Here is a 20,957-nt window from a genome sequence, read left to right as displayed (position 1 = left end):
CCCAAGATGTAACAGTTGAAATTAGATTACAGGCATTGTTTTTTGTTATAATTTTTTTTATATAAAATATAAATATTGATAATTTATTTCTGTTGTTGATCAGCACGCTAGCAATATACTATATGACTGTAAAGACATGTTTTCACATTCCATTTTTTCATTTAAGTAGTGGCCTAATTCTTTTCCAGCATCTCTCTTTTCCCCCCTAGATCTTACCTTGCTATTAAAGGAAAACTCAAAGTTGCTTAATTTATTAGAAGAACAACTTTCAACTAAAAGAATTCTGGAGAGGGAACCTGCACACGCTCTCCAGTCCTTTAATGTTTTATGCAACCGTGTCTTCTCATTATTTTGGTTTTTCATGGCTCTACATGGCCTGTGTGGCAAGTAAGTTGTTGAAGTCGGACATAATATGAATGCATTTGTGATGGAAGTACCCCGCATAAACAGTCTTTCATTTCATACTGTTTCACAAAATATTAATCTTTTATGACAGTTCTAGCAAAAGAGCTTCCTCCTTTAATAGATAAGATCATTCCTCATGTGAATACCCACAAACCTTTTCTATGCCAGTTACTCAACATACTATTATTAGTAGCAATATAACTGCTACTCATGGTTTATGTGCTCTTTTTTCATGCTTGCATGAAAGCTTTTAAATAGTCTAGAATACTAGTGTCATTGACCATTTTGCTTTCTCTCTCTCTCTCCCCTCTATGAGGAACTTATTGTTATGTAGAGGGATTCACCTGAGGGTTAGAAGAGTCCTTGCTGTGCAAGTGTACTCTTTTAAAGGTTTTGGAGCTTATAGCGAGTATGAATAAAATAGTTTTTTTTATCTGATATGTATAAGAATTACAAGGAAATTACACTAGATATATGTTCTTTTTGCAATAATAATCTCATAAGATGAGGAGAGATTGAGGGAACTGGGCATGATGAGCCTGGAGAAGAGATGTCTTTCAGAGGACCTAATAGCGGCTGGCCAGTGCCCACTGGAAGCTTTTGGGAAGATGAAGGTAGACTCTTTACAATGATGCATCGTGGGAGGAAGAAACGTGTCGTAAGTTGAAACAAGAGAGGTTCAGACTAGATAGAGTAAATTCGTCATCATGAGGACAGTGTTGCTCAGAGAGGTTGTGCAGTCTCCATCTTTGGAGGTTTTCAAGACTCAGCTGGATAAAGTCCTGAGTAACCTGGCTTGACCCTCAAGCTGATCTTGCTCTGAGCAGCTGGTAAAACTAGATGACCTCCTGAGGTCTCTTCCAACTTGAATTATCCTGTGAGCCTAAAACATGTAATTTTTAATTATACTGTCACTAAGAAGACAGATTTTGAGAGAATTATGGTATGCCCTCAATAAGCAGTCAGCATGTTAGTCAGCTGTCCTTGTAGTATGGTTAGACTAAAAAAGAAATGAATACGTTGCTATTCTTCCAAAAGTCTTTCCTCATAATTTTAGTATAATTTTGCTGATGTGCAGTAGAGGAATCAGGATTTTTGCAGTTCTTTTTGCCGTTTTTCATCCATGCCCCTGTCTTTCTCCAATACAGTCCTTTCCGTAACCATCCACAACACAGACCAGGTGATATTGCAGGCTCTGTGAATCTGGGAGTATCAGCCAGTATGCCTGTTTATCCAGGATGAGTTTATTTCTATTTTCTTAGCACTTACAGAAGGTTGAGAAGGTGGATGGGTGAATGGCTATTTTTAGATGGGAACAAGGAATGGCAGGTGTTATAAAAGATAAATTGTGAATCCAGACAGAAAAGGAAAATGAATATATGTATATAAGTAAATATGAGTCCCCACAAAGCTGGGGTGAAAAATATAATCTCATTTATTTTCTATTAACATTTCAAAATACAGACAGTAGCAGAAATTACGAGTCTGTGCTATCTAAGGGTCATGATAATATGTGTAGTTATAAATTAGGCACCAGCCAATTCACTTAACGAGCAAAGATAACATGTCATGTGAAATGATTCTAGCATTTGTGTATTTACCAATCAACTCATTTCTTGAAGAGTCATCGCTCTTACATTGCCACACATCCAAAAGTTTCGCTGCGGCAGATGCTTACCATTTCTGCAACATGTAACACTCTCTTAGGGGGTTGCTAGTCACTTTTATCAATTTGAGGGGTACTTTATGGGGACTATAAAAATGACTGCTTGTCGGTCCATCAATGATGAAACATATTGCCTCCAGAGTACCATTTCTGAAAGAGAAGTTGGCTGAAGGCAGTAGGGTACGTGTTAACCATATTTCAAATGGACGCTTTAATATATCCATTTGTAGCAAAATCATGAGATGTTTCATATTACTTTTCCTTTTATGTGGTAATTGTTTTAAAAACTCTCAGATTATGGCAGGCATGGGGTGGACAGTTGAAAACAACAGAGAAGAGAAAAGCTATTATGTAGAAAATGTGTAAATTAATAACTTTTTTCAGAACTCATTTGTATTTCTTGTATTTAACTTTACTGCCTCAGCAAATCACACTTACAGGTTGAATTGCTGTAAAGGATAACCTTACTTTAAACCAGCAGACTAAACATTAAATACAAGTATTTAAACTGTGTAGCTGTTAGAAATCTGCCAAGATTCCTATAAACTTTTAAAAATGTAAATCTTCATTTTCAAAAATTTTCTGAGCAACAGATCCAGAAAGCCTATTTGTAACTTCCAACCACTAATCCAATTAGTTGGAATTTAAACGTAGTACTCTGATAAGCACTAGTTCTACATAGTAATTCTTTTTGAACTAAATATGTTACCAGTGGACTCAGTGAGCTTTATTTCTGATTTCTGGAAAGTTGTGGAAGTGCCTGTCCCTTTTCAAGCTATTTTGATTTTTAATGTCTCATTTAGAAAATTAGAAAATTCTGCAAAACACTTCCCGAATGTTGAAAAACTTTCAAGAATGACTTACAAAGCTGATGTGGAATGGTACAGAATGTCTAGGTAGCTCTTTTAGCAAATCTGGCTTTTTGCTTTTGTTTTCTAAAGTTCATTTTTTTTTCAAAGTTCAATTCTTTTGTCATCTTTTTTTACTAGTATTAGTGATTATTCCCACAAACAGAGTAAGTCTTAAAGACTGCATGGCCTGTAACTATTTTTTTTTAATCTGCTATTCATTAGTGTTGCAGTACACAGATCATAAAAGTTGAGGGAAATAAAAGCCATATATTACTGTTCATTCAGACCCCCAAAAAGGCTTTCTTCATTCATTATACAAGAACAATATTCCCTATTTACACTTTTTGACTAAGCTGAGTATATCATGGAAGAGAAATTGTAGAGATCTACAGAGTCACCATACACAGTATTACACAAAACTTTACTTGTTCTTAGAATGATTTTCTGTGTGAGGTACCAAATCAAAATGGAAACTTTAGTGAAACACAAGAAAAAACTGTGACATAGGCCTGAGCCTCCAAAGTTGTTATAAAATAACACTGTAGTATACCTTGCATTGTTTTTTAATGTTACAAAATAGAAGAAGGCTGTACCACAGAATCACAGAATGGTTGAGGTTGGAGGGGACCTCTGGAGATCATCTAGTCCAACCCCCTGATCAAGCAGGGTCACCTAGACCATGTTAGACAGGTTTGCATCCAGGCAGGCCTTGAAGATCTCCAGAGAAGGAGACTCCACAACCTCTCTGGGCAACCTGATCCAGTGCACTGTCACTCTTGCAGGGAAGAAATTCCTCCTCACATTCAGGCGGAACTTCCTGTGCTTCAGTTTCTGCCCATTGCGTCTTCTCCTGTCACATGGGACAACTGAAAAGAGTTTGTGCCCATCCCCTTGACACCCTCCCTTCAGGTGCTTGTAGACATTGATAAGATCCCCCCTCAGTCTTCTCTTCCCCAGCTGGAAGAGGCCCAGCTCCCACAGCCGTTCCTCACAGGGCAGATGCTCCAGCCCTCTGATTATCTTTGTAGCCCTACACTGGACTCTCTCCAGTAGCTCCATGTCTCTCTTGTACTGGGGAGCCCAGAACTGGACACAGTACTTGAGATGAGGCCTCCCCAGGGCTGAGTAGAGGGCCAGGATCACCTACCTCGACCTGCTGGAAACACTCTTCCTAATGCACCCCAGGAGACCATTGGCCTTCTTGGCCACAAGGGCACATTGCTGGCTCATGGAAAAGTGGAGAAACAAGAAAGATTCTGGGGTAATCTCTGTCTGCGTACATATGGATTGTCAAGCAGAGGAATAGCTATACGTGCACTAGGAAGAGTCTGGTAGGCAAAAAATAGTATAGAAACCACCATCAAATCAGTTCAGTGTATGTTTATGCAACTTTAAGTGAATCAATCCTATTTCTGCTTGGTAAAGCAATTCATCTTAAACACATCCTGTTGGTTCACTAAATGTTAAGGAGAGCACAGGCAGCCCTTTAACTCTGGCCTTAGTATGGCTCCCTTGAAATATTTACAGATTTTTTTTTCTCTTCTGAAGAATGTGAATTTGAATATTGATGTTTTACATTCAAATTATAAAGGACTCATATAGCCGCTGTGCTCTGGATTTCTCGAAAAGTTATAAATGATTCCTGAAGAACTAGTGTGAAAAATATGGGCATGAGCATCTGTGCACATAAAAATTAGAGTTTGAATGTTAGCATAAAAAAACAGAATTATGGTTCAGAGGTAACCATTTGTATGCTGCATAAACATTAGAAAAATCCTGTATTTGTATCTGAACTCTTTTCTCAGTATACCAACTTAAATGCTGTTTTCCTTGAGTAAGTATTACAGGAAAGTATAAAGTTTAGTACAGACTTTTCTCTCCTCCCAGTCCAGCCTGTCATAATTTACACAGTCTCAGGCTATGATAGGTCACATATCAATGGAGAACTTAAGGGTTTGATCAGTTTAAATGTATAGGTATTTTTCTGGTTCAGAAAAAGTGTATTTTCCAACATGAAGGGTATATAGGTTTAGAATTAATACTGTTTTCTTCCACTTTCATCAATCACTTTTATATGAAATAGGATCTCTTTATTTAAAGATAGCAGTCTGTACAAATTTAAAAATATTTAACAAGTCTTGCATGATTATGTGGCAATCCCTACTAATCATTTATCTCATTAACACCAGTGAAAACCCTTTATAGTTGATAGTTGTTATTTCTAACTAGTTGTATTTGATAGTATAAATTTCTTCATTAAATCTACTGTTAGACTGTGTATATGCACTGCAGCGATAGCTGTAATGACTTTATAGTACCTGTTTTATTAATTTTTCCACAGTGAAGTAGAGAATTCCTGAGACGGTGATACATATTAGCACACTGAAGGGAAACAGGGTGGCCATTTACAGTATTTCAGTGAAACAGAACGTGCTCAGGCTGCTTTATAATTAATTACCCCTTGGAGATATTATTTCATGTGGAGTAGATTTTCTTCCATTAAATTGCCGTTTATTTGTGACCTTTACTTTATCACAAACAATCTTCTTACATCCCAGGCAGCAATGGAGAACAACAGTAAATTGTTCCATTGTTCTCCTTAAGTGACACTTACAGCTTGGCATCCTTACAAGGAAGCTAGTAAGGATGTAATTCGGGAGCTAGAATAAAGGGCTTTGCAAGGTAATTTCCCATGCATTTTCCTCAGTAACATTTTATTTCCTTGAGATTTTAGAAATGCACCTTGTAATTGGTGGGTTTTCCTCTTCCAAAGGTGTCTGGAGAAGTAGCGGATTGTTCCCTGTTTTAATTACTGCGTTGGTCTCAGCAGACGTTTAAAAGAGATGTTTTCAAGGGTGAACGCGTGTGGCCCTTGGAACCTGTCTCAGTGCACTTGGTTTCTTCTTGCAGCCCCCGCCTCTACAGAGGGATGGGCTCATGCGAGGGGATGCCCTGGTGCCGGTGGGAGCCAAGGCAGCGAGTATCTGCAGCCTCTGAAATGTCACTCCTTCTTCCTAAATGCATATCCTGTGTCCGGTAAATTCAGGCAAAACTGACCTCTAGCTTCACGGTGACATTTAGAGAGAAGACTGCTGTAATGTGCAGTGAAATTTTATGACTTCCAGTTGATAGTGATAAAAGATGTTAGATACTAGGTCACTGTGTTTCAGAAAAGGGGGAAATTCTTTTTAAGTATAAAGAAGCTATTTCTTTAAAATCTGGATTGAATATGGAGTTTAGCAAAACAGGCTAAAATGCAAGCCTGAAGTCCTGTTCTTCAGCCTTTTAGTTAAATATTGGCAGTGAGTTATGTGTGCTATGTGTGTGCTATGACATTTTCAGAAATTAAAATGGGTATAAAATAATCATATTTATTTTAATTAAATAAGGGAAGTAGTCATTACAGAATCTGCAAGCTGATGCAGTTTATTCCCTCACAAACACATGAGTGTGTAGCTCTCATCTATGTGAGAGAAAGGGAACACTATTTTTCTGGAAAGAACCGTCATATGCAAAATAATCAAACAAATTTTACCCTTGACTGTCCGGGTTTTATATATATGTTGACCACATTGCGGAAGGAATGAGACACTTTGGCAAGAAATCCTCCACAGCAAGTCAAGTCCTTTTGATTTCAGTGGTATACTTCAAATACTTAGACATTCACAGCTATCATCTGCTGCCAGCCTCCACCCTCGGCTCTGAACAGATCCTTGAACGGAAGATCTCCTAAACGTGGGGGTATGTGAGAAGTAGCACTGAGACGCACGGGAATATTCGTGCAAGCGAAGCTATTGCTACGTAGTAAGGTGCAATGAGGCCTTGGGGTGGTCAGCACTGAAGTTGTCTTTGCCGTGCGTTACTCTACACACCTCTAAAGCTTTGAGTGTAAATAGTAAGCTTTATTTTCTGCTTGCATGTATTTTTAAGACAAAAGATTGTTAGCTTCGGGTAACAGTCTACAAACCAGAAGTCTAGACGGAAATCATCGTTTATGCCCCCAAATATATGCTCTGTATTATGTAAGAGGGATAAGCTGAAAACGTGTTTTTTAATTAATTCTGTGTGAAGTTATGCCATGTTGAGATTATATACTAACATGCTTTTACTGTAAATTAAAAAATCTAAATAAAAATACGTATGTATGCAGATTGATCTGCACACTGAAAAAAAAAGATGCTGAAAGTTTATCACTGGGACAGGGGCACAAGCCAGTGGCTTAATAACGTAGCATCTGCTTTGCTTTATACTTCTGCCAGTAGTGCTATATTTAATTTTTTCTTGCTTTTGCTGTAAGGATTGTTTCTAGTCCCATATTATCTAGGAATTTTTTTTAATGTGATCACAAACTGTTGCTTTTTTTTTTTTTTTTTTTTTTTTTTTCTTTTGGCTGGTGGTGGTGGTGGCGGCGGCACACTGTGCATTACTGCCATCCAGCAGGTAAGTGCTTTAAAACGTGCACTCCACGGGGTTTAGAATCCATTTGCCGACGTACAGCACGAGCGAGTGGGAAGGCAGGTGGGGGTTTATTCTGCGCTACCGGACCGGACCGGACCGGACCGGGGACGGGGAGGAGGGGGATGTGCCTGGCTGTGGAGATCCGGAGGGCTGGAGGGGAGAGCGGAGGCGCGGGGAGGCAGGCGAGTGGGCGGGTCCTTTTGTGTGAAATGTTGCATAAATAATGCCAGCGGGGGGCTAGGCTCGCCGTTGCCATGGAGACCTTTGTGCCTGACTGAGCTCGGCGCTCGCCTGGCGCAAGGCTGCAACCGCTGGGCTCGCCGCAGCTTCCGTGAACATGATTTTATGCCTTAGTTTATCGTGAATGTTTGAGTGCTTTAAAAATAAATAAAGCCGTGGGGGTTTCGATATTTTTTTTTTCCCCTTTGCTTTCGGAGTGTTCGGAATGGTTGGCGGCGTTCTCCGTTTATTCATTTATTTTTTTTAAAGTTTCTTTTTGTGAGTGATAAAAGGAAAAAATGACTAGACCTGCTTGAACTACTGCTTCGGAAAGGAGGGAAAACTCTCAATTCAGCTTTGAGGAGACTTCTCAGTTGCTTAGAGTGAATTTTGAAGTGATTAAGGAGATTAACTTACAAGTGTGCGAAAAAGGTAAAGAGTTGAAGATAGATCACTTCTGTGGGGCTGCATTGTAATTTTACTTTTCTTAGTTTGAAATGAGATAGTTTGTGGAAAGGTATACCAGTTGTTCTAAATTTCGCTTCACAGTGGCTTTACAAGTATTTTTGGACATAAAAATGTTTTAAATCTCCTTAAATGAGGCTGTATAGATAAAATAACTGTTAGGTTTTTCAAAGTCCACATGAAACGCCATTTAACTTGTGGCTGGTAGTCCATTTTTTTCACATAGTTATTGGTATTGTAGTTTAAAAGAGGAGCAATGGGCTTTTTAGGATCTATTAAAGGCAAGAAAGCAAATGTTTCTTTTTAGTGGAGGTGTCTTGTTTCCCCACAGTTTTTAGTCCTTACTCAGCGATGTTTTGTTTTACTGTGGTTTTTGCTTGTTTCAACTTGTCTAAAGCTAAGACTTAAGAAAAACTGTAATTCCATTGGGATAAAATAACAGGCTGATCTTTCTTGTGCAAAAACTTAGTACCGTAAATGTGTGCTTCGAGCTTACAGACCTGTTGCTTTGTACTTTTATCCTAGAAAGTCTTCTCAGCGCATACTATGTAGTAAAATAAACTACAGTGACTGGTGTCTGTTGGGGGGATTTTAATATTGAACATGTGAGAATGGGATTTTCATCTCTTTTAATGATGTTTAATCTTTTAGCCTTTAGTAAGGCTTTTCAGGTAGATTTTTGTTTAGATGGGTCAGCTAATTTGAAATTCATTCCAGAAGATTAATGAAAATAATGCATGGATATGACCTCACAGATTCATCTGGTGCTGACTAGTCCCACGGAAGCATGACTGACTGTTCAGAGGATTAAATAAATGAATTTCATTCTGAAGTCAGTTATGTGAAAAAGTGCTAGCAGCCTTTTCCAAAACAGATGTGTATACTTGTTAACAGTTTATTTACTATTATAATCTTTATGGCTGAATTCAAGTGAAATATATATGTATGTGTGTGTGCGTATATATATATATACACATATATATGTATGTGTGTGTGTATATATAGATATATACACACACACCCCTGTCTATAGTACTTTAAACAAAAAAAAATTTTTTTGTTTACAGAGCAAACTGGTTTTCTTGTTATTCCTGACTCAAGATACTGCAGGAATATGCTTTTTGTGGATTAATACTGTTTAGAGGAGTGCACTTGTCAGATTAAATGAATAAGCATGTACCCTCTGGAAGTCCATAATGCATAAAACATATGGCTTTGAGGGAATTCTCTTTTGCTATATGTGTAACTGTTAGATTTTATTGGTTAAAACTGGAAACAAAAGATTTTCTTGATCAAGCCAGTTTAATTGCTCAGTCTTAAGCTACAGGCTAGTTTTCTTTCTCCCTCTGTCCCTCCGTCTGTCTGTCTGTTTCTCTCTCTCTCTTTCTCTCTCTCTCTCTCTGTCTCTCTTCTGATGTGTGCCAGAGTGCTCAGAATGGAAAATCTTCCTTCAGATGTTCTGATCCTTAACAGAGCAGTAAAGCTCTTTTAATTTCTTCAAGTTCATGCAGTAATTTTATCAGAAGCAAGTTTAATAAGGCTAATTCAATGCTTGGCCAAGGTTCTATATTTTAAATGCTTTGATCGGTTGATGCAGGGCTCTTGCAGCCTCCTTTTGGTCCTGTTCCCTAGTTCATACCATTAGACAGCTTTTAATATGACTAGTTAATTCTTTACGTGATGTTCTTGAGTTGACCACGGTGTTTTAAAACATGCTCTTTATTGTGGATTCTCTTAGCAGCTTTCTAATTATGAAATGTTCTCATTTCTAAATCTATACAATTTATTATTGGTGGCTTCTGAGGTTAAATAATTGAAAACTTATATCTTCTCCTTTTCCCCTCTAAAAGGCACTGTTAAAGTCCCTGGTTTGGGGCCTTACTCCAACTGTCTTGGGATGAATGGTAAGGTGAATGAGAAATGGTTTTAAGAGGCTTGTAAAATCCAGGGTTACAAAACAATATATGAAATTGTTTAAGCAGTTAATTTCAGTCTCCTTTTCTGAATTCCCCTGAATCAGGTGTGGAAATACTAATTCAGTGAAGTGAAGTCACTAACACAGTTTACTGCTTGCAGAACTCTAGTACAGTTGATAAATATTTCAAGAAGCTGCAAGTTAGTGATACATTTTAAATGCATTGCTAAGCTGGGATACTTCATGGTTCTTTGCATACATATTTCCATTATTCATTTGTGCTGTGCAAGTAGATAATGGGCCAAAATTATCTTTGGTATTACTCAACTGATTTGTGCGAAACTGAACTAATTCAACCATATGTGAACATCTTGATTTCTGGAAATTCAAGGCAAAGTTGGAAATACTTCAGTGATTTTATTATACAGGTAAAAGTTGTTTATGTACAAACCAATATTTATCAGTAGCTTAGTCATTCTTTCATTAAAATAATCATAAGCAAGAAAGTAAAATGTATTTATTCCTCTTCTTCTGAAAAAAAGTGTTCAGTCTTCTAGTTGCTGACTCCGAAGGTAACTGACTGAGAGATAGGATTAAACTACTTTTTGCTCTCAGGAAAAATTGATCTTAATAACTTACTGAATTAGAAGTTCTTGGCACATCTTTTTCATAGGTTGATAATTCCTTAAAGTAGGGGTTCTCTTCCTCTGATTTAAGTAGCCCTCCGTACAGTGAGTCCTTTGTACTAACGTGCTAGACTTCTCTCTGTGTGTATAAACATACAAATATTAACTAATGAAAAATACTCTGAACTTTAAATATGTTAGAGACTTTCTGTAGCTGATGGGAGAATCAGAGTTAAGAGAAAATAATAAACCTTTATGTAAAAGCATGTACTGAGTTTAAAAAAGTGGTATCAGGTAGACATTCTAGTAGGGGACATTTGAAGGAAGCTCCTATCACTGCATGAAATCTGGTATATAAAATTCATTATCATTTTGTTGTGTTTTGAGAGGAGGGGATTGATTTTTTTTTTTTTTTTTAAGAGGTCTATGCTATAGGAAGTGATTAGGATCCTATAAATGCGAAATTTTAAATATTTATGTTTGAGATCTGAAGAGATCCATAGAGAAATTGCTAGCAAAGGGGTTCATACTGTTGCAAGTAGTTTCTACTAGCAGGTCAAGGTCTCTCCATTAAATTCTCAAAATTATTCTCAGAACCTTCTGTGCTACGTATCTTTTATGTTTACAGCAGATACGGCCAAATTATTGAGTAAAGGACCTTGATTTTGTGGTGATACAATGGAGCAAATCAGAACTTGGAAGTCAATAAGAAAATGACATATGCATTTAGTACAACTTTGATAATTTCCAGATAATACATATAATTAATATTTAGGCTATTTCTAAAAGCTTTATTGCTGGTGGACTGAAACATCTTATACTGGAGCACCATAACTTCCAGTGCTTGTCCACGCTGGAGTATGGCCTAGCAAACTGCATGGGGAATAAGAGCTTCTGCGTTAAGGCCTTTGTTCTGCAGTTGCTCCTTTCTTGTGAAACCTTATTTCTTCTTGTGTTTCAGTTTCCTTGTTTGGAACTGATGATAATACTGGAGTCTGACATAGTTGAGTTAGCCTCTGCCTCTAGATCTTTTCAATTCTCTGTTTCTGAGTGACTTTGTTGGTACGTTATTTCAATAGGAATAGGCAATTCTGTTTTGTTTCCTAATGTGAGTTGACATGGTCTGATACTGAGTTTGCTTTTCAGTGTTTCCAGCTTTTTCACCTTCTCTTAAGTGCAAGAGTTTATGAAAGTGTGAAAGGTACATGTTAAAGTTTAGTACATGTTCTCTTAGAGGGTTGAGATTTATCCATCACTGATAATATTGGAGGGATGCAGTTGGATAAAATCTAGATAATAACATAAAAGTGAAGAGATTGCATTACAGGCTTATGTGTTTTTGCTATTGTTTCAGTGGCTTATCTTCAGAGGAGTCAGTATTTTATCAGTATGCACAGTCTAGCATGAACTGTATAATGTTTCTATCTTTTAGATTGTAAAAACTGTTAGCTCTCACATGCAGACCCCTAAACAATAGAAAAGCCAGCCTGTTGCTAGAAACTTGAAACTAATAAAACCTTAAAAACTATTCTCCCACAGTAGATGGTTAGTTGCCAATAAATAGAGAAAAGAATTGACATTTTAAAAGATCTGTTAGTAGAGGTTTTCAAAAACTTTTTTTTTTTTTCATTCAAGAATACAGTTTTATGGTTTTGCACTGCCCTGGTCTTACAGCAAAATTTCTTTCAGCTCCACTGCTGACTCACTCAACTGACTTTGTATTTGCTAAAAATTTGATAGCCAAATTTGAAATTGAGAAGCAAGCAAGCCCATGGCTCAGAGTCAGTTTTCTGTGAGAAACAAATTTGCCTCATGCTTAGGCTCCAGCTCACTCTGTCCAGCAACTTAGTTATTTCTCATTGTCTGTCTGTCTTTGATGTTCAGAGTCATCACATGGACATATCCCAATAATCTTTGACTATGACTCTCTCTAAATAATTTCCCATCTGAGTGATGTTCAGTAGTATGGATGAAGACTCATTCACTGAGTCCTTCAAGAGAGCTGCTGTCAGCACAGGCCCTGCAGCTGGCTGGGGCAGGAATGAGGCCCTCTGATGTTCTCCTATGCAATTTAGTGGCTGTTAGGGAGGAAAATCTGTGGCTCCTGAGCCAAAGAATGTGTTTGGTCATTTGTCTCCAGTATTTTCTTTTTTTCCTAACTAAATCAATAGTACGCATTAAAATCCAAGGACGAGTGCTCAGCTGATTTAAAGTGAAATATTGAGATCTACTGAAATTAGTAAGACTTTACTGACTTGCACAAAATGAGAAGGTAGGTCTGTGCTGAGTTACTTTGAGGTGCACCTGTGTGTAGTTGTGGAAAAGAGTTATATGCGCTTCTGGAATTCATAGGTTTTGTTGGGACTTTGCTGAAGCAAAGCTGTACAACCGTTTTAAGTAACCAAAGACATAATAAATTAAATTACATATTGCTGTGTTCTATGGAGGAGGTGAAGCATCAGTTTTATCTACATAAATTGTGTTCGAAATCATTCACCCAGAATGATGTGATTAAAAGAGTAAAACATATTTTGTACATAAACTGTGAAAGCCCTTGAGCTTTCATAAGTAAATATTCAAATATTTTAACTAATTCTACAGTAACCTGATCAAATTTGTTCCCTGCTAAACAGTCATGAGATAAGACATCACACTGGAAAGGCATGTGCTGAAATTCTGTGAAGCTTCAAAGATTGCAAGATTTTTTTTTGTTTGTTTAATTTTTAAAAAGCACAGATGCCTAAAAATCACTGCTGATAAATGTTATGGTGATGCTAGAATTAGATGGATAGGATTCTTTTCCAAATTATTAATTGAATAAGCACATAGAAAACAATTTTTAAAATAGAGCAGTTTTATATTAAAATAATTGTTCATATATCAAGATTAATACTACACGTCTATTTACTGAATAATCACTGTATTAATCATGCTTTCTTCTTCATGATTTTTTTTCTGCCTCAGTTCAATTTAAGACTATATGTTCTGGTGCAGTAACTTTAGTAATTTTCATCAAAACTCATAGACCTTCTGTGAGAGAGATTGTGTATTTACCACCAAATCATTAAATCTAGTGAAATTTTAGTTACAGAGCTGGGAAATTATCTTCATCGAGAGCATAATGGAATGTATTTCTCATTTGTTTTTGTCAAGGACTTTAGCTTTAATTATTTTTCACCTCTATTTTTAGGAGAGAGGAGAATATACCTCCAGTCTCCTGTTATCACAGATAGTTGCATTTACAGATGACAATCCGTGGTGTTTTCTCAAAGGCCATTACTTTAATTTTGTTTCTATATGAAATAACTATTACTTTGTTAGTTTCTCAGGTATATTCTTAGTATTGCTCTAGTTACTCTATCTTTTTTTTTCTTAATCTAAGGAATTTATTTAAGCACAAATTTTTTCATATAACTGTAAGAAGAATTTCTGAGTGACACTGTCCCTCTTGTATAAGGAGGAATTTTATCTAGCAAATGCATCTAATGCTCCCCCACTGGTGACTGTACATGTTGCCTGTCTTTGAAAAATGAGGTTTTGCAAAATGATATTCCTGAACAAAACCAAAACCAAAACCTGTACTGTTTTCATTTAATAGTAACTTAAAGTACATCTTTAAATTTCTATTAAATTAGTATTTTGAGCTTGTATAGCAAAGAATGAATAATTTGTTTCAAATATTGCAGACATAGAGTGTCATATATTGTCAGTAAGTTTGGTGATGCCAACCATCTCAGCCTTTGAGATGCAATGGGAATATGAATGTGCTCAATGATGTCTGATGAGAGAAACAAACAGATAAAGTAGCTTTGGCCACAGTTCCTACCTGTCATCCGTTATCCACGAGTGTGTGCATTAAGGCACAAGTGGTAGTGTTTTGTAGGGTATGGTGCTCGCTGTTCTGATTAGTAGCAAAATTCCGCATACTTTAGACTTCAAGCTATTGTTATTTTATGTAGACAAGTAGGTTATATAGAACAGCCAGCCATTTTCAGGTGATCATTTAGTAGCCTGCTCATCCTGGAAGAGAATTAGTAATCCTTCTGCACAGTTTGAGGCCTTTTCTGCTACCTGGATGTTCTTACCTGATCTTTTCTTAACTGGGAACCAGGCTAGTGAAAGCTGGTTTGTATGGTACAGTATCTGAGCTAATAGACTTTGACAGGCAGATTGGATTTTGCACTTTTTCTGCTTGTTTCTAGAAGGTAGAAGTCTAGAAACAACTTGACAAATTCAGTTAGTTTGCTAACCAGACAGCATTGCTGAAGACAGATAAAATTACTTTGTAGGCTGGATCTAGCCCTTACAGTGCTGACTGACTGCCCCCAGCACAGAATATAAAAGTTATGGATCAGTAAAAGCATATTAAGGATATGAGGAGGACATGCTGAAGCGGTTGCTAAACAAGTGTTTGTGTGTGTCCTCAAACAGTTTGAGCATATGCAAGCTGTTGTTCAAAAATATAGGATTGACTGGAAGGCAGTCAGGTGTGATCATGATCTATAACAAACAGCAGCAGCGAGTAAAGCAAGGGATGTATGTCCAATGTGCCTTACAAGCACAAGCCTGTCATTAGTTCAGCTATCAAACCTGAGTTAGGGTTGTTTACGTGTTCTTATATTTAAAAGTGTTTGTTTGAGTAGACCATTGAGGAAGTCTCAGGATGGAAGTTATTTATATTCAGTCTCCTGACTGTAACATTCATCTTCTCTGGCTTATACAAATTTCAGTAGCACACAATTTTCTTTGACATTATTCTCACTTTTTTGTACTGAGAATAAGACTTGTTGCATCAGGAGTAACCAAGTGTGGCAGTGAGTTGGGCAGTGCCATACCATTTCTTTTATTCTTCTGTTGAATTTTTTGTTCCATGTTCACTTTTGCCATACTGTCTTACTGGGAAGTTCTCAAAGGCTGCCGTGACTTAGGGATGTTGTTCTCATATCTAGCATTTTGTATTGAATGTTTTTCATTAAGAATTGCATAAGCTCATCTAAAGGCAGAAGTTTTTTCTTAACTAAGTTCTAAGTTCCTTCTTAGTTACTGAAGTGCTTAAAAATTGCGCATACACCTGTAGTAAATTCACTCCCGGAGTAAGTGAAATTCATTTGCTCCTATACAGAAATATACACACAAACAATAACAGTACCTGCTGTCATCTAAGTTTTATGAGTTTGTATTTTATCTAAAAATACATGCCAATAAAGTGTTTGTGGTAAAATATATTTATGAATTTACTGACTTATTTCAAACAAAATGCTTTTTTCTTTTTTTTTAATAGATGAATCCAGATGTTGAATTCCCTTATTAGTTACCTGGCTGTTAGAAATAAATCCAGTATTATGAGTGGTTGAAATCTGCTATGATATTATTTGACTATATGTCTTTGACCCTATTTTTTTCTGCAGTATGTTCAGAAATTACTGGGCTACTGCATGACTTCAATTTGGAAAATCTGGCAGCAACAATCCTTCTGTTTCCTATTTCTGAATTTTCATTCTTTTGCATTAGGACTCCAGTGCCTCAAAGTGGAAATGAGTCTGGGTGAATAAAGGAGCAGGGTGTTTAGACACTAGTTTCTGGAAGGAGCTTCCTTTTGCAAGGAAAAGGTATAGTAGAGCTGGCTATGGTACGGCTGCAACGTAGGAAAGACAAAGAACTTGACTGGTTGGACGTGACCTCCAAATAGACTCTGGATATCTAACTCTAAATAGCTTTATTGTCAAACCTTTTGTCCTGCAAAAGCCTCCTGTCTCAATTTCAGCTTCTTTCATTTACATGACAGGAAATATTCTAATTAATACTAGATGTTTTAAAACAGAATCCATAAAATCAGTAGAATTCATATTTAGACATAGACATATTTCCCAAGGTCTTAAACAATCTACTTGTGCATGTTTCTCTTCTTTCCATCTTCATATTGTTATTTTTAAAGGTCATTCGGCACTTTAAAAGAATAATTGATAGTCATTTGGTTATTTCAGGGGAAAAAGTCTGCTGTAGGTTGAGACAGTTTAGCATAGAGACTTTGCATTTTCTGACTGATTTTTCTTAGTGACAGTAGATTTAAAAAAAAATGCTATTACATTTAGAAAGGAATATATCACAGAGGATAACTTGGAAAAATGAAATCCATATGTTGTTAAAAGGATCCACTGTGATCTTTGTGGGGACTTTCTAATACTAAACTGGCATCCTTTCCAATGGGTACTCAGTCATTATTGTTTCCCAGCACTGTCCTGATTGCTTCAGGACTCTCTTCTGTCATGATGTGGTGTTCTTCTCATATATATATAATGTCATCAGTGTTCTTCATGTATTTCACCTCATGTTGGTCCCAGCTGGAGTTTTGAAGCAAAGGCAAGTAGGGCACAATAAAACTATGAAGAACAGTCAATTTCACTTTTCTCTTTCTTTTTTTTTTAGATTAAAAAAAAATCAATTTGGCCCAGTAAAGCAGAGTGTCTGCTGAATTCATGAACAGCTTGTTGGCTGAGCTCAACAGCAGGAGAAGCTGTAGTTGATCAGTTCTGCCCTCTTCAGCAGGTGTAATTTTAGTTGGTAGAAATTGCAATACATGGTTTCAGGGGACATGGGGATAATGTGTCCAGATGACAGCAGCATCAACAAAGTACTGAAAAAAAACTTGGCAGATGTTAGGGTTATTCTGTCTACATGGATACATGTACTTAAATTTACTCTAATAGAGTTTATCTACTGTCACATTGTGGTTAGCTCTGTTACAAAGAAGGATTTTAGGGTAGGCTGCTAATCTTACAAAGCAGTCCACCTGTTGGGGTGGCCGTACTGTACAGTGTCTTGGTTGTAGATTTTCTGTAGATTTCTTTTGTAAATTTTTTTTTAATCTCTCTTTCCAAACATATTTAATTGTTAGGCTTGTGTATGATAGGATAAATTGCTTTGTGGTTTTGGTATCTGGCAGGTTATTCTTGCAATGAGAAAAGGATACTGTATACTTTCTAGCTTCGCAGACAGAAAGATAAATTACACACTTTCCAAACCTCATTCTTAAAAACAAAACAAAACAAAATGAAAACTGCCACTAGGTTTATTTAACAGAATGATTTTTACTTCTGTTCTTGTTTTTACTGTGTGTGTGTGTTAGGAGAATACTCAATTCTGAAATTACAAAAATAAAACTTTAATAAACTTGATCAATATAATATTAAAGTACATTGATACAATTAAAGGAAAATATTTAGTCTGATTATTATTCATTGTTCAGCAGGTCTATTTATGTATGAATGAAATTGGTAGTCAATCCAGCTATACTGTAATCAAAAAGTCTTGTTGTCAGTTTGCAGATGTGAATCAATTATCTTATGTCTTTTATCCACTCCAGGCCCCTCTCTTTTCATCCCCGCTGCTAGAACTTTTTAAAATTCTGAATCATCACAGCCTGAAAATTTTAAATTCAGTGCTTTGTAAGGTTAATTCAAAAATGTATCAAACTGCATCTTTGAAGCTGATGTGAGCATTTAAAGGGGTTTTATGTGTTGTTCATTTAATGCAGCATGAAATTAACATCTGAATCAAACAGCAGAATTTCGGTAAATAAGATCCAGTATCTATTATAAGACCTCATTATTTTATATATACAGTGATATTTTTCAAAAAGTAATTTTTTTTTCTTCCTAGGCTGCTCAAAATGTTTTCCCTTTGTTTTTCAACATGGCATTGTGTGTTGGTGTTGGTAATTAGATCATTTATATGCAGCGATTGTCATTAAAAAGTCAGCTTTTCCAGTTATTATGATGTCATGGTGTCTGATTTATTCAAAATTTACCCATTTACAACTATTAGAAATTATAATTTAGGTTACATAATTCTCACCACTCCAACCATTATTTTCAGTGTTACTTCCTACAGGACTGCTTCTCAGGCTCAAGTTTCTTTCATTGTATATAATTTCGTAGGCTTCATTCTAGTGTTAGGGGATTTTTGTTTGTTTGTTTGTTTGTTTGTTTTTTAGTAAATTTTTGACTGAGAGATACCTTCTGAATATCTAGCAAAAATAACCCTAAAAGCCTAAGCAATGTTGGTACCCACTTCCGCATTCCCCCAGGAAGTTAGACTCCCCTGTGTCCAGTTCTAGCCACAATTAAGATGCCAAACTCTCTAATACAATTAGAATTAGTTTTTCATAGACTTCCCCTTGGTTGCAGAGACTGCCTTATGTATGTGGTATTCTTAATCTGGAAGGGCTTTCTGCTGGCTCTCCTGTGTTGAACATGAGCTGGAAGACAAAAAGATAGAAACTGTTCTGCAGTATAGAGACATGAAGCTGTTTAAATGCAAGAGAGCTGATATAAAGGAGAGTTAAGATTTCAAAATCCTTCTTTCTAAATAATAACACAATTTTGTGAAGGGTTATCCTCTCCCTGGAAAGCTGTGTAAGGTGGTTGGAGACACTTTGTATTCCAATGTTGCTGTCAAAGACATCCCAAACATTGTTGCAAAGATCTCTGTCAGCTTTCTGTGAGTCTCTATTCAAGGGAGGGAATGCTGTTATTTTTTTCTTTCTCATTCAGTCCCTCTTTCTCTCTCTTTGTGACTGGGCTCTGCAATGGACATGAGCCAAAGAAATGTCTCTCTTAGTCAATGCAGTCTCTTGTTTGAGGAAATGAAGTAGAGTGGAGTGAGTAGAGTCAGTGTATCCCATTAAATTATTTCTTTCATTCTAATGTCAATGACTGTGCTTTAGCAAACTATATTGAATTTGCCAGGCATGTAAACCAAAAATTACATTCTTTATGAAGTAGAAATTATGCTTTAGGAATGGGAAGGTAACACAATAATAAGAAAGCTTAACTAGAGGTGAAATTTGGTTTAAAATGCTGACTTCAGTACACTAACTATCTGGCTTTCCTTTTAAGCAAAAGAATAAATTGCTTCATAAATTTCTAGCACTTGCAAAGTAATCGGGCTGTTTTCATGTTCTGCTTGTCAAATGGTTGCATAATCTGAAATATGCAAGAAGTGGACAACAGAATGGGCCTAGCAAATTAAATAGTCTGTCTTCTGTTCTTATAGTTTAGCATTGCAAATGTGCTTAGTACTTGTGTATTCTAGGCTACAGAGACCTTCCTTCCTAAAAGAGTTTGAATGGGAGGAAGAGTCTGATACAGCAAAGAGGCTTTCCAGGACTATATGCGATAAAACTCTTCAGATTGCCTGGGGAAATTTAGTGTTTTGCATGGGAGAGTATATTTTTGAGATTGGAGAATGACTATGAATAGAAATAAAGATAAGATGAGGTAGACCATCCAGGACAGATTTGGAGAACAAAATAATAACATTCTCTCATATAACTTTTTTCTGAATTTGATGATTAGGACAAGTCCTATCCACTCTTAGTCCTCTGTTCACTTGCTCACACAAGGGAAAAACACTTCTCATGGTGGTAAGAATGGGAAGAGTCATGGAAAAAAATCTCTGTTTCTGCAGAGATGTTTCAAGAGGGAGAGTAATTTTAATGGCTGAGAAAGGTATCTGGTACCATTTAAATGACAACAGTCTAATCAAATTTTTCTGCTTCTAGGGTGTCATTTATTTCCCGTAGTAATCTTGGTAGGTAACCTCTCAGTGTAGGCAGGTTCAGGATGTCTGCCATGCATGATTGGAGCCTGTGTGTGATGCTGAGCTGCTGAACTGGGGTTTGAGAGCGTTTAGTTTGATTGGCATTTGGAGCTGGCCACAATAATCTTACCTCATTGATATGTTGTGCATGCATAAATTGAAATTCCAGATTCACATTATTCTGAGCTAGCCAAGACCATTCAGAAGTGTCAGATTTCATCTGTCTTGGAGACATTCATCTGTGCAAATTGTGTAGCTTAGACAAAATAAACCCAACACACAGACAATTTTGAGATGCTGAAAACCTCAGCTAGGAGTTAGATACTATGCGTTTGGAGTTGGTTATTTGTGAAGTAAAAATGAAGCCCTGTCGCACTGTTTCAATTCATGACAAGTGCACGTCTCTGCTTTCCCTTAACTGAGGAGAGATCCAAGGTACGTTTGATGGAGAATCAGACAGCATGCTCTTGGAAGACCCTGAGAGAGGAGGGAGCTGAGTGCTTGCTGGCAGTTAGAAGTCAGCTTACATTAACTGGGCACCTCAGCTGTTGCATTATATATGTTTGGACAGCAGCTGTTGCCCCTGCACAGGAAGGGAGAGTCCCACGCTGTGCATGATGCTGCCCGCAGCCTTTGGTCCCTCTCAGGGTATGCCATCAGCCTCTCTCCTTCCATGCTTTTTTCTAATTTGCTGGCCAAGGAAAGGCATAACCAGGCAAGGCTCAGCTGGGCAAGAGCTCGCTCTCCTTTTC

Source organism: Rhea pennata, chromosome 2 (genome assembly GCF_028389875.1).
Source record: "Rhea pennata isolate bPtePen1 chromosome 2, bPtePen1.pri, whole genome shotgun sequence".
In the NCBI taxonomy this organism is placed as follows: domain Eukaryota; kingdom Metazoa; phylum Chordata; class Aves; order Rheiformes; family Rheidae; genus Rhea; species Rhea pennata.
The sequence above is the reverse complement of the archived record's forward strand: the minus strand, read 5'-3'. Positions refer to the sequence as shown.